Below are 14,440 nucleotides of genomic sequence, written 5' to 3'. Positions count from 1 at the left end.
TTTTTTCTACCACCATCCTGAATACGAATACTTTTATTTCATGTGCGTAATTCATAAACCCATTTTTGAAAATCTCATCAGTACAAGATTTACACCGTTTACACCTGAGATTTTAAAATCTTTCTCCTTAACCAGACTGAAATGTGAATGAAGCATTGCAAATATAACTAGATATTTCAGACTCCATTTAGATATTTTCAAAACACTCTAAAATAATTCAAGTTCTGTTACAAATTAATAAAACTTTAAATCTCATTAATATAAAATGTGGCAGAACCATTAGTTAAGAGAGAAATAACTGAAAAGGAATGTAAGTGGGATAAAAGCCTGGAGGGAGGAAAGGAGAAATTGATGGAAAGAAGGAAGGAGGGAGAAAGGAGTAGAAGGAACAAAATCATGAAAGCAATTAATTGAACTAATGTGAAAATACATCTGCTCCTTCTTTCAGAGTGCAAGCCCTTTAAAATGACTAATTAGCATGGAATGCTGCAGGCTACTGCATAACTATTGATTTAATGAATGCAGTTGATTGTATTTTTTGAAAAGTTAGAATTGCTCAGATTGTAGGAAGTTTAAAAAGCATAGAGTTCATTTTTGTGCCCCTGGGCAGAAATATTCCAGTCACTCAGAAAACAGAGAATTTATCTCATTTTTTAAATGTCCAGGGAAGGAAATTCTGCAATTTCCTCTCAAAATATATCTTAGGCTCACAAAGAACACTTTTGTAGAAGCACAGCTTTTATTTACTCACACAAACACCTCATTTAAGCCAAATCGAAAAGATGAAGGTACTTTGGGTTGAAGATATCTGCATGCTTGCAAGTAGTGGATCCCAAAAGGAAGAGTTTAGGAGACTGGGCGTGGTGGTGAGCTCTCCTTTAAAGGTACATTTTTAACAAAAACATAATCAGTATTATAAATGACGTAACATTATGGTACTTAACCCCTTTAAAAAAGGAAATATGGATTTCAAAGAGAATAAATGTAAAGTTCATTGCCTTGACAGATCACTACTTAATTGAATCATGAGGATACAGGGAGAGTTAGGAAACACACACACACACACATTTCTGTCAATTCTTGGAAGGCAGCAATGCTCACCACTATACCACCAATGCCACATTTCTAGAAATTCTTAATCCCTAGATACAATACAAAGCCTAAGTATTTACTAAGATCCTTTGAAGATTTACCTACAAATGCACACATATGGTGTTTAAGGATAACTAGACAGCTGCCTTAATTACTTAGGTATAATTCAGATAGCTGATATAGTGTACCCTACTCTACTTTTCTGGTGACCTATGGCCATTATTACTAACAAGTTAAAAGAAAAAAAAAGGAAAAATTAGAATATGGAATCATGAGAGCCACAGGGAAGCACTAAAAATACTTTCTCTTATATACCAAATTTGAAATGCTAATTCCATTGAGAGAAGGCTTTATTCAGGCTAACTCAGGAGAAATCAGAATTATGTATTACTGTTAAAAACATGACTTTAAAGTATGTTTTTGCTCTCCTTTTCAGGTTGTCAGCTTTACTATTTTTTCTATACAAAGACATTACTTAGGGCTGTTGGGGTGGCTTAGTTGGTTAAGCATTCCACTCAATATCAGCTCAGGTCATGATCTCACAGTTCATGGGATCAAGCCCCACAGCAGGCTCCACACTGAGCATGGGGCCTGCTTTAGATTCTCTCTCCCTCTCTCCCTCTCTCTCTCTCTCTCTCTCTCTCTCTCTCTCTCTCTCTCTCGGCCCTCCCCTACAGCACATGTTCTCTTTCTCTCTCTCAAAATAAATAAATAAGCTGTAAAAAAATAAAATAAAATAAAATAAAATAAAATAAAATAAAAGACCTTAATTAGATGGCAGCCTGAACCTGGGTCTCTTTCACATAGCATTTTAAGCAGATAGTATTGTAATAATTTGGCATGTGATAAATACTTCCATTGTTTCAAGTGAAATAGTTTTGTCCATTCTGTTAACCATTTTAATGTAAGCGCAGCTTTAAAATAATGTGAAAATGCTCTTATGTGGATATGTATTGTTTTTTTAAGATTTTATTTTTACGTAATCTCTACACCCAATGTGGGGCTCAAACTCATGACCCCAAGGCCAAGAGTCACATGCTCCACCGACTGAGCCAGCCAGGCACTCCTGGATATGAATTAATTACATACAAAGATTTCTTCTTCTGACTACAGCATTTTAAAAGTGCATATCGGGGCGCCTGGGTGGCACAGTCGGTTAGGCGTCCGACTTCAGCCAGGTCACGATCTCGCGGTCCGTGAGTTCGAGCCCCGCGTCAGGCTCTGGGCTGATGGCTCAGAGCCTGGAGCCTGTTTCCGATTCTGTGTCTGCCTCTCTCTCTGCCCCTCCCCCGTTCATGCTCTGTCTCTCTCTGTCCCAAAAATAAATAAACGTTGATAAAAGTGCATATCTAGGGGCTCCTGACTGCCTTAGTTGGTAGAGCATCCGAATCTTGATCCCAGGCTTGTCAGCCGAAGCCGGACGCTTAACCGACTGAGCCACCAGTCACCCTGGACATGCAAATCTACTTTTAAAATTTAATAAACATTATGTGGTGAGTGCATGTCAGCCTGGCTGAAAAGAATTCCAAATTTTAAGACAGACATATTTTTCTAATAGTATTTAAGATGTCAGACATCTTACATTTCTTCACTCTTTGAATAAAATTTAATCCTTTGTATTTTTCTGGAATGGTCAAGCACACACCTCTAGTGTTTACTGAAGCATGTGTCTACTTTATAAAAACCTCTAAGCAAGACTGTAAGGACCTGAACTTTTCTGTGATTCTACTTGTCCAACTTGTGGTTGCTTTTCTGGTATTTGAAATGACAGGTGATCGTTATGATCAATTCTATATATCTATCTATTGTCTTATCTCAAATAGTATTAAGTTTACCAAAAAAAAAAAAATTTGATAATTTTGTCAAGTCACCCATCTTAATCTAAGACACTATTTATCCTAAGGTAGTAAAGCCTTCACTCTTTGCACCACACTCCTTTCGAAACCTCTCCAAATCGGCCACTAATTTCAGTCAAAAGCATTGTTTCATCATTAAAATAAATAGTCATGATGTAGTATGAGAAGAAAAAAAGAAAAACATATAAAGATTGCTTATTTATAGGAAATAGAATTATACAAATCCAAACACAAAACAATCAAGAGCCAAAATATTAGACTTTTAAAAATATTCAGAAAACCAAGGCAGCTGGATATTATGTTAATAAGCTCAAATACTTGTGCTAAGGTAAAATTCATGTGAAAAGTAGACTGGATTGTTCTGCAAATCTGTGCCACTGTTGAGCTACATTTTATTTTCTCATGTTTTGTAGTCATAAGATAGAAATTAAAAAGTGCTTTACACAATTTAAAACTTAACTTTAAAACAAACAACATTGTAATTAAGATCATAAATTACTGCTTACGCTTTGCTGGTCTTGTTATCAGAGAACACAGGCAATCATGAAGGTTGTGGCTAGTAGTTAAGCACATTGACCCTTTAAAGAAGCAGGGAGGGGCACTGCACGGCTCTGTCAGCTAAGCTTCAGACTTCTGGGCAGGTCATGATCTCACAGGTCATGGGTTCCTGCCCCACATCAGGCTCTGCGCTGTCTGTGCTGACAGCTCGGAACCTGGAGCCTGCTTCGGATTCTGTGTCTCCCTCTCTCAATGCCCCATCCCCACTTGTGCCCTGTCTCTCTCTGTCTCTCAAAAACGAAGAAAGAACAAACAAACAAACAAACAAATAAATCAAAAGCTGGGAAACTCATCTTCAGGGAATTGTAAGAATGAATGCTGGCATGGCATTGCTGAATATTCAGAATTGTTCAAGAAAAGGCAACTCTTAATACATATTATTAGATAAATCCAAATGTTGAAGAAATGGTACCTATTCCAAAAACAAAGACATAAATCAAAAAGGGGGGAAATGTCTGGATGTAGTGCTCAAGTTATAAGTGACTTATTTGCAATACCTAAATCCTCCAAGTCAATCGCTACCTGGGGTTGCCTCTGAATCAACAGGTATCTTCCCTTTTTTTCTCATGCTCTAACATATGAAACCTAGTTCAATTCTCTCCAAAGGTCAAGAACCTCCGAGCTGACAATTAAACAAACTTCTGACTACCATACATGACCTACTACCTGGGGTTATACACAGTCATCTTTACTTGCTCTTGATGAGTTCGTAGTTTTAAAATTAAAGTATACTAATTCTAGTCATTCTTTTTTTTTTTTTTTTTTTTTTCTTTCACACCAGTACATGAAGAAGTTGCTACTTATTTAAGACTTTTCCTTGTGGGTACGTCTTTTCTGGGTTGGTAAAATCTTGGATTTGGGCTCATGAGAAAGCAGTTAGAGAGGAATGACTAAAATGAAATTCTACAAATGGAAGAGCCTTTCTTTTTTTTTTTTTTTTAAATGTTTATTTATTTCTGAGACAGAGAGAGACAGAGCATGAACGGGGGAGGGTCAGAGAGAGGGAGACACAGAATCTAAAACAGGCTCCAGGCTCTGAGCTGTCAGCACAAATCCCGAAGCGGGGCTTGAACTCACAGACTGCGAGATCATGACCTGAGCCGAAGCTGGGCGCTCAACCGACTGAGCCACCCAGGCGCCCCTGGAAGAGCCTTTCTTATACCCACACAGCTGGACTCTAGTCCATACCCTACTACTGAGTCACGAGAAAAAAGAACGAGGATATATAACAGAAAGTTGAGATAACATAAAATTATTTTCTTAATTGGAAGTTTTTTGTCTACTAATTTAAGTAATTAGTGTTTAATTTCACATCGACCATACACTATTTGCTTTCAAGTATTTTACATTCTTTTTTCCTTCCTTTCTGGGTCTCTTTTGGATTAATAAAATATTTGTATTGTTCAATTTTCCATATATTTTTATTTTTATTTTTTATTTTTTTTTAATTTTTTTTTTCAACGTTTATTTATTTTTGGGACAGAGAGAGACAGAGCATCAACGGGGGAGGGGCAGAGAGAGAGGGAGACACAGAATCGGAAACAGGCTCCAGGCTCCGAGCCATCAGCCCAGAGCCTGACGCGGGGCTCGAACTCATGGATCGCGAGATTGTGACCTGGCTGAAGTCGGACGCTTAACCAACTGCGCCACCCAGGCGCCCCATCTATTTTTAAATTATGAATTATTTTATTGATTACTTAGTGACTCTCATAGACATTACCATATGTTCCCTTTACAAATTGCAGTATAAAAAAATACTTTGACCACTCTTCTGGTAATTCTAGAATTTTGGAATATTTAAATTCCTTTTACCTCCTCTCTCCTTTCACTTTTAATTTTTATTCGTCTTTTGCCTACAACTTTATGTATCTGACATGATGATTATTCAGTTTAACATTTTTCACACTACCAGATTTTGAATAGTTATACCATGCTTTGAACGAGATTTTAAATGTCATTATCATCTAAGAGCACTATAAAAAGTAATATTTATTCTCTAGTTTCAGACAAAAAAAATCACCAATTCTCTCAACACAGCAATTTCTAGACAAAGAATATTATGTTGAAAGCGTATTTAAAATATACTCCATGTTTGCATAAACAAAAATTGTGACAAAAAGTAAATATGTTTCTATGCCTCTTTAGTCTGTTGTACTCATAAGCTATTTTCATGTTTCAAATAATAATAAAAACGTAACAATCTTTATTTTGTTTTAGAAATATTTTTTCTAGGCTATGCTTACACATTTAAGTGCAATTTTAGAACAAGATACTTTGAGCTCCTGATATGACATGGAACACAGAAAGAGTGACGTGAGTATTTGAGAGTTTAAAGCAAATCATGTGTGCTTTGGCTGATTGTAGAAGCGAGTAATGATATATAATGTGAAAATATGGGTTAAGCATCACATGCTTATTCTGAAAGCAAAGAGAATTAGTTGTCCTGTGCTTCTTATTCTGATTTCATATACCTGATTGAATGCTGGTTCTCAGACTTTCCACAGCCTTTAGAAAAATGACACTTCCACTGCCAGTGTATTAGGGTCAGGGCTCTTCAGTGCAATATGATAGATAAGAGATTGGCTCACACCATTATGGAGACTGGTAAACCCAAAATCTATAGAGTTGACTGTACCACACTCCCTGTCCAAAATCATCTAGTTTGCTGTAGAACCTTAAAGAGCCAATGATTCTGTCTGAAGGCTGTCAAGCAAGAGAATTCTTTGTTCCTGGGTGGAGGTAAAACTTTTGTATAATTCTGACCTTTAAATGATTGGATGAGAGGCCATATTATGGAGGCCATTCTGCTTTACTAAGTCTACCAATTTATTTTATTTTATTATTATTATTTTTTTAATATTTATTTTTGAGAGGGAGGGAGAGAGAGGGAGCACGAGTGAGGCAGGGGCAGAGAGAGCGGGAGAGAATCCCAAGCAGGCTCCACACTATCAGCTCACAGCCCCAGGCAGAACTTGATGTCATGACTGTGAGATCATGACCTGAGCTGAAATCAAGAGTTGGAGGCTTCACCAACTGAGCCACCCAGGTGCCCCATACACAGTCTACCAATTTAAATGCAGTTCATCCAAAAACACTTCCACAGAAACACCCACATTTTTATATCCATGTCTTTCACCATATTTGGGAAATTTTCAGTCATTATTTTTTCAAATATTCTCTCTACCCATATCTCTCTCTCTTCTACTTCAGAAAATTTGTATTCATCCCCTTGATGGTGTCCTGGGTGCCTTAGGCTCTGCTCCCAATTCTTCAATATTTTTTTTTCATTTTCTTCCTTTGACTTGATAATTTTATTGTTCTGTTTTTCAGAAAAGTTCATTGATCCTTCAGTCTATTCTAGTCTGCTTTCGAACACTTCTGTGAATTCTTCATTTGTATCATTGTACTTTTTAGCTACAGAATTTCTTCTGGCTTCTTTCAGGTGTTCTACCTCTTTACTGATGTTTCCATTTTATTCATACAATGTCTTCTGAACTCTCTTCACATCTTCCTTTAGTTTTTTGAGCATCCTTAAGACAGTTATTTTAAAGTCCTTGTCTAGTAGATATACCATCAGGTCTTTTTCAGAGACAACTTCTGTTGATTCTTTTTTTGTTTTGTTTTGTTTTTTTTCCTTTGAATGAGCCATGCTTTCCTGTTTCTTTGTATACCTTATGATGTTTTGGTTGAAACTGGACACTTGAATCAAATAATGTGAATTGAATCAGATGCCTTTCCTTCCCCAGGGTTTCCTGGGGTTTTATTGTTGTTTGGGCTTTTTTAATTTATAGTTATAAGCTGTCTCTGTACTGAGGACCAGTCTTAAAGATCTTCTCAGGTCTTTTCTGAGCCTGCACCTTCTGGTCATGCACGGTCTGTGTCTAATTTCCATAGATTACGCAGTCACTTTTCAATGTCCTAGTCTTCAATATATGGCTCCAAAAAAGGGAAAATGAGAAGAATGAAGGAAGAAAGTGCCAACCCTTTAAATCTCCCGAAAGTCATTTCAGCCACCGAAGGAGGGGGTTGAGATGTGAGTGGAGTTGTAACAGGAGCTGGCCACTTCCGTGTCTGCACCTCTGTGATCAGAGCAGCAATCAGTGATCAGAGCACATACCCTCAATATTTGGGTCTTTTTGCCCACTCTAGCTTCCACATACTGTGTGTAAACTGCTCCAGGAACAGTGTATAGGTGCCTGCCTTAGGGCTGAAGGGTGAGAGATGGTACCACTCTGTTGAAATCTAACTTAAGAAAGCCAAATTTACTATCTAAGCCTCAACTGAAAGTTGTAAGTCTTCAGTACATTCCAGAGTTCCAAAATGGTGACACCGGACAGATTGTGCTAGCTCAGTTGCTGTGTAGGTGGGGGACAGATTTCTGATATTTCCTACTCTGTCATATAATAATAATGATTATAATAATAATAATAGATTTATATTTTTAACACATTACAGTTATTGCTTTGTTCAGTAAATATATATTTTACTTACCAATGTAGTTACATGTCTGTCATTCTTCCTCCTTTTCTGACAATGAATTCTCTCAGCTTGCATGAACATTTACTGTGTCATATTGTTGAGAATATTTTCATTGCTATGGAATTATACTTTAGTAATTATTTATTTCAGCTCTTGGAATATATCATTCCACTGTCCATGTCTTCCATTGTTTCCACTGGGAAGTCGAATGATAGTCATACTATTGCTTGTTTTATGTTTTTTTTTCCATCTTTCCCCCTCCCTGTCTCTTTCTTCTCCCCCTCCTTCCTCCTCCTTCCTCCTCTTCCTTTATTCCTCTTCCTTTTTCTCTTCTCATTTGCAATTTATAGAACATTCCAAATCTGGGTTGCAGTCTTTGGACAATTTTTGCAAATTCTTCAAGATAATATATTTTCAAATAATGTTGGGTCCTATTCACTCTCCTTTCCCTCTGAAACTCCAGTTATATGTTTTCTTGTGTCCCACATGTGTTTAACACACTTTTATTTTCATCGAACTTCTCTGTGCTTCATTTTATATAATTGGCATCGATATATCTTTGAGTTAGCCATCTCTGCCTGAAGTGGTATCTAATTTATTGCGAAACCTATCATTAGATTGTTCATTATAAATATTTAATTTTCAATGCCAGCGTGATTATTTTATTATTTGTTATACCCTCCAATTCTATAGCAAAATATTTATTTCTCCACTGTTTTCTGCATCTTTTTGTCTATTTCTCGAATATGTTAGTCCTAGGTCTTTTAAAGACTTTGTCACTGATCTCTAACACCTGCATAATCCTTGAAAATATTTTTCTTTGGGGCCTAATTTTGTCATGTTTTTTGGTCAGGTGGCATGTCTAATAGATTTGTCTTATTGAATGTAGTATATTTTGTATAAAAAATATGAAGGCCCCAAATGATGCTATGTTCTTCCAGAGAGAATATAATATTCCCTCCATTAGAGAGATAAAGTGATTGTGGATATCTTTTATTTAATTGGGGATTGTGCTTACTGTCAGCTGGGTTAGTGCACTACTGATGCGTATTCTGCCTCTGGGTTTCTACTAACTCTTAGTTGTTCTCAGATGAGAGTCGCAAGTGTTCTGCATGGTTCTTCTAGTTTTCCATAAAAAGCAAGTAAACTCTGTTTTGCTTTTCAATGTCTTTTTACTTAGGAATTTAGCTTTCTGCTTAAATTTTACAGCTCCAAATTCAGCAGGTATCTGAAAGAAAAAAAGCCTATGAACTACTTCATCCAATATATCCTTCAAAAATTCATTTGTTTGTTGTCTGTTTGTTTGTTTGATTTGTCCCCAGCAGTTTATCTTGGGCACTTTGAAACTTGCCCTTGCTTAGTATTTGAAATACCTCCAGTTGCTGAATTCAGATGACCTCTTCATGGTTTCCACTTCTCTGAAGTTTTGGTGCATTCCTGCTGTTTCTATTATCAGAAAGGTTATTTATCTGATTTCTGTGGCTTTTTAAATAGAAGTAATGACTTGATAATAGCTTTCCCATCTCACTCAGGGGTAAAACTCTTTGTATATTGAATTAGGAAACATTTCTAGAGAAACCATGTGACAAAATTTATACTGGAGATTTGACATATATATTACGAACACATTGTGTGTATATATATATACACAATATATATGTGTATATACATGTGTGTGTGTGTGTTTGTATACACACTAATGTTAAAACTTTATTAGTGCTACAATCATTATTTAATTAGAGAGAAGGTAGGGTAGAATTTTTAAAGGCTCTTTTGTCATAAGACAGCTATACTGGAGAATTTGATTTATTTTTAATTGTAAGCAGTTATATTAATTTATTCACTTTCGCAGTCTAGCTCCAGAAGCATTTGCTATAACTTTGAAACTTTGAAAAAGTGGTTGAGTACTTATTTAAACTGGGGCCATAGGGGGAAAAACGTGCCTTATATATTTCTCCAAATAAACTGAGTACCAGTGTCAAAGAGCAGAAAATGCTCTATACGTTTACAGGAAATGAACATTTAATTAAAAAAGAAATATTCTCTCTTTTAGTGAATGAAAAAGAATTTAATTCAATTATAATGAAATATGGAAAATTTCTACAAAGCTTGAAGTATAAACCAAAAACAGCACTTAGAAGAATAGACAAGCTCTTCCGAAAGAGATTCGTTGTTAAATTGTTTCACACCAATTATTTTGCCTGAATATATAGTTTAAAATTCAATAAATACAATCAGCCTTCCATGAAAACTTTCACAATACAAAAAGCATATTTTGGAAGACACTGATATTAATTCCTAAGTTTGCCATTTTAAGCACGATTAACATATATTTTAACTACCTTCTGTAGTGTGAAACTGATATTAGATTTCACTGTGAAAAAAATTCTATTTAAACTTCAAAACTTGTCACACATTCCACTTATTAAAGGGGTTTTGTTGTATTAGAGAAAAAATAAATTTATATTTCCTTACTCAACAAATCACAAAGTGATGAGGTAAATTCAATTTTTGTCATATTGCAATACTTTAAACTAGAAAGAATTATTCATTTATGTGCCTTTACCTAATCCCACAGAGGTATATTTATGTACCTCTTAAATGCCATGCAAACTTAACTGAAGATTACTGAGAATCAGCTTCACCTCACACTTTCCAATAATTTTTTTTAAATCTAGAAATCACTTTTTATCTCAATATATATTAATCACATTTTAAAGAGTTTAGTCCATCCCCCTGCCGTATTAAGCATAACAAAACCTAATTTGTGCATATGAAAGAGGTTGCCTGCTTCAGATCATAAAACACTTTTTTGATATGCATATAGGTAACACTTCCTGAGTGTTTGTTATGTGCCTGGGAAGGCCAGATACAATTCTTCGCTCATTTTGAGATAATAAGTGGGTTGACCAAATGGTAAGTGGGTTGACCAAATTCTCAGGTGTAGTAAGTGCTGGAGCTAGGATCTGGACCTCGTGGTCTGAGTTTGGCAGTCATAGTCCTAGCCATTGATAGGACTTGATCTGCAGCACATCTTCAAGAATATGAACTCTGAGTAAAGGACTCAGGAGATGAACAGGTCAATTACTGTGTCAATTTTGTTATTGAGAAAACCATAGGAGACCTTCATTTAGATATTTGGCAAACATGGGCATCTTAATACAAAGCCACAGAAGTAGAGAAGCTTCAGGCAGAGCTGGCTAAATGTCAAGTTCCTCTGCAACGGAGAAGTGCAGATGCCAATTCGTTCTGGAGATTTTCGGATGCCAGTTCACGCCTCCTTCCCAGAGCTGGAATGAGTGAGGGGACAGAGAAAGACTAGGAGTGTTGAAATATTCATACTAATCATTTCCTTGGACATGAGGTAAAAGGATATTTGCCTTCCCCAAAATCCACTATGATATCACACACACACACACACACACACACACACACAGGCACACATATAGGCATATGGATACATGACTATACATTGATAAAAGGGCTCAATTAATAAGTTACAGCATTTCTTAGAAATTTTTCTGTTTTCTTCTTTAATTTAGGATGCCAACATAACAATATTTGGGGAAATTAAAGTTTGTTCTCTGGCTTCTCAATCTGATTTTATCATTTTCCACAAACTCATCTTATGAGTTAAAGCATGATGTGTTTGTTATTCTCCAGTAACTTCTCTACATCTTTAAAAAATAAATATTCAAACATTTTTAAATGCTAGTTCAAAATTATGACTTCTTTTTCATAGTTCTGCTAACAACTCTGGCAGCTGCTTTTCTCTCTTTTTCTCAATTGATAAAATCACAGTCTCTGGGAACAGATGTCAGTGTGCCAGTACACCAGAGCCAATAAAACTGTCTGATACACTTCCTAAAGCATCATCTTGTGATAGTGCGTTCATTTTACATTCATTATCAAAACCAAAAAAAGAAAAAAAAAAGATTTTTCTTGTGTGAAATGATTACTTATTTGAGTAAACAGAACTTTGCTGAAGTCAATACACATCAGATATTTACTCTCTAATTTGACCTTTTATTTGCCAGCTCTCGTCATCAAGTGACTTTGACTTTAAAGTTCGATTTATGACCTCGCAGAATTATGTTCCAGCTAATCATGAACTTTAGTTATTATAATGAAGTATCACCAACAAGGTACTCATGATTTTGGAGATTTCACAATATATTTTGTAGGATATTCACCCTCCAAAGAAGGTGACATCTACAGATATATTTAAATAGATCACAAGTGGACAGTAATGAGAAAAGTCAGGTTCTTGTTAGCATTGCCATGAACTTCACATGATGGACTGAGCTTAAAGAACTACCAGCTATGATCCTAACCTAGGTTTCTGATCTTTTAAGTCATAAGAAATGAGGAGGAAGGCATAAACAGTTTGAAGTTTGGTCAGCACAGAATTTAGTCTTTGTGTGAATTTCACCGCTCTCTTGTTAATCTATATTATTTCCCGTTAATTGGATTCCTTAACAGATTCATGAGTGAGAAGGTTGCTTATAAAATGATTGATAGGCACCCGAGCCCCATAATATCAGAAGTACTGAAAAAGAGTGATATGCTAACAAGGCAATAGTCCATAAAACTAATTTAAATGACATGTAAATGGCATAAAAATATATCTTCATGTGTTCATCTATGCATTATTACTACTAGTGTTGTTCTTGTGGCAAGAAAATATTTTTAATTCACAATGGAAAAGGCAAAAATATGAATTGAACTGGGGTGCCTAGGTGACTTAGTTGGTTAAGCATCCAACTCTTGGTTTCAGCTCAGGTTATGATCTCATGGTTTGTGAGTTTGAGCCCCGCATTGGGCTCCACCCTGACAGCGTGGAGCCTGCTTGGAATTCTCTTTTTCCCTCTCTCTCTCTGCCCATCCCTTGCTCTTTCTCTCTCTCTCTCTCTCTCTCTCTCTCTCTCTCTCAAAATAAATAAAAAGAATATTAAAAAATATATTAAAAATTAAAAATATAAATATCTTAAAAATATGAACTGAACTGTTTCAAGATAATATTTGGCTTTGATTGAACATATACACCTCATCCTTACCCCCTTATCACTCTTTCATACACAATTTCTAATCTATCAGTGATACCTGTTGAACATCCCTCCATATTAAACCTTCAATCTCCATCTGCACAGTTGTGATCTACACAGTCTTTGCTCCAAGCCACAGCTTTTTCTCATGTGCAATAGCCTTCTGACTGATCTGCCCACTGGCTCCATCACTCCTGCGTTATTCCTGCCTTTGGAAATGATTTTAGGAGGACGTGATCTTGGGAGTTTTCTTTAGCCATCTTTTGTCTTTGAGGGCTGTTTCAGGTTGGATTCAGCAGATAGGAGACTCTGAGATTGAGAGTGATACACAGAAAAAAAAAATTATTGGGAAGTCGTCCCAGAAGTAACACCTTAAAGGAAGGGAAGACAAATTCTTTATTGGTCAGACAGAGAGGTTACAATGCTGTTATAAAAAGGCCTCCATTCTGGGGCGCCTGGGTGGCTTAATTGGTTAAGTGTCCAACTCTTGATTTCAGCTCAGGTCATGATCTCACGGTTTGTGGGTTTGAGCCTCATGTCAGGCTCTGCACTGAGAGTGTGGAGCCTACTTGGGATTCTCTGTCTCCCTCTGTCTCTGCTCCTCCCCTCCCCTCTTAAAATAAATAAATACATATTTTTTAAAAAGGGGTGCATCCGTTCTGAAGCTGAAATGTCCATAGTGGGGTCCAGGGCCAGGAGACATGTCTGTCCTCAGTACTCAGTACTCTCAGTTCTTGGGGCAACAACTCACAAGCATTTTTTCCTCCTTCTACTAGCCATTCTGGGTTCTCCTTCAGTCTCAGCACCTCAACTCATCTGGATGACTTTCCTGGTGGTACAATAAAGAATCTCATCCTCAAAGCATCCGAATTCCTGATTACTGCCTCATTCCCAGGCTGTGGCAACAGAACTCACAGAATTAAATCAAACTTGGGCCATGGAGCCCCACAATACACTGAAGTGTATCATCTACTTACCAAATATGTTTGTCCCTGTCCACATTGTTTAACAGCAGCTTACTTCCTCCTGTTAATCAGGGTTAATTATCCTTGCCAGGATGAACACTTTTTTCATGCCTTCCAGACTTTTGGTGTGAGGAATCTAAAGTGCCCAGATGGCTGCTATAGCTTAAAGTTCAACATGACTCTTGCTGTGTCCCATGATGGAAGATTTTTCCCCTTTGAGAGCCAGTTGGCACAACAATCTTGCGTCTCATTATGATAACGTGATCACCTGGCTTAAGTGCTAAGTACCACCTCTTGGCCTCTATTTGGGGGAATCCTTTCGCATATACTGTCATCAGGGAGCCCAGTTCAGTAAGAGCATTTTACACCTTCATCCTTGGACTAGAGAAAAGAACCACAATTTAGATTCCCAGTCATGCAGATGCCTCTCTCAACAGCCCCTTCC

The sequence above is a fragment of the Herpailurus yagouaroundi genome, unplaced genomic scaffold (assembly GCF_014898765.1).
Source record: "Herpailurus yagouaroundi ecotype Mexico unplaced genomic scaffold, PumYag 28, whole genome shotgun sequence".
In the NCBI taxonomy this organism is placed as follows: Eukaryota; Metazoa; Chordata; class Mammalia; order Carnivora; family Felidae; genus Herpailurus; species Herpailurus yagouaroundi.
The sequence above is the reverse complement of the archived record's forward strand: the minus strand, read 5'-3'. Positions refer to the sequence as shown.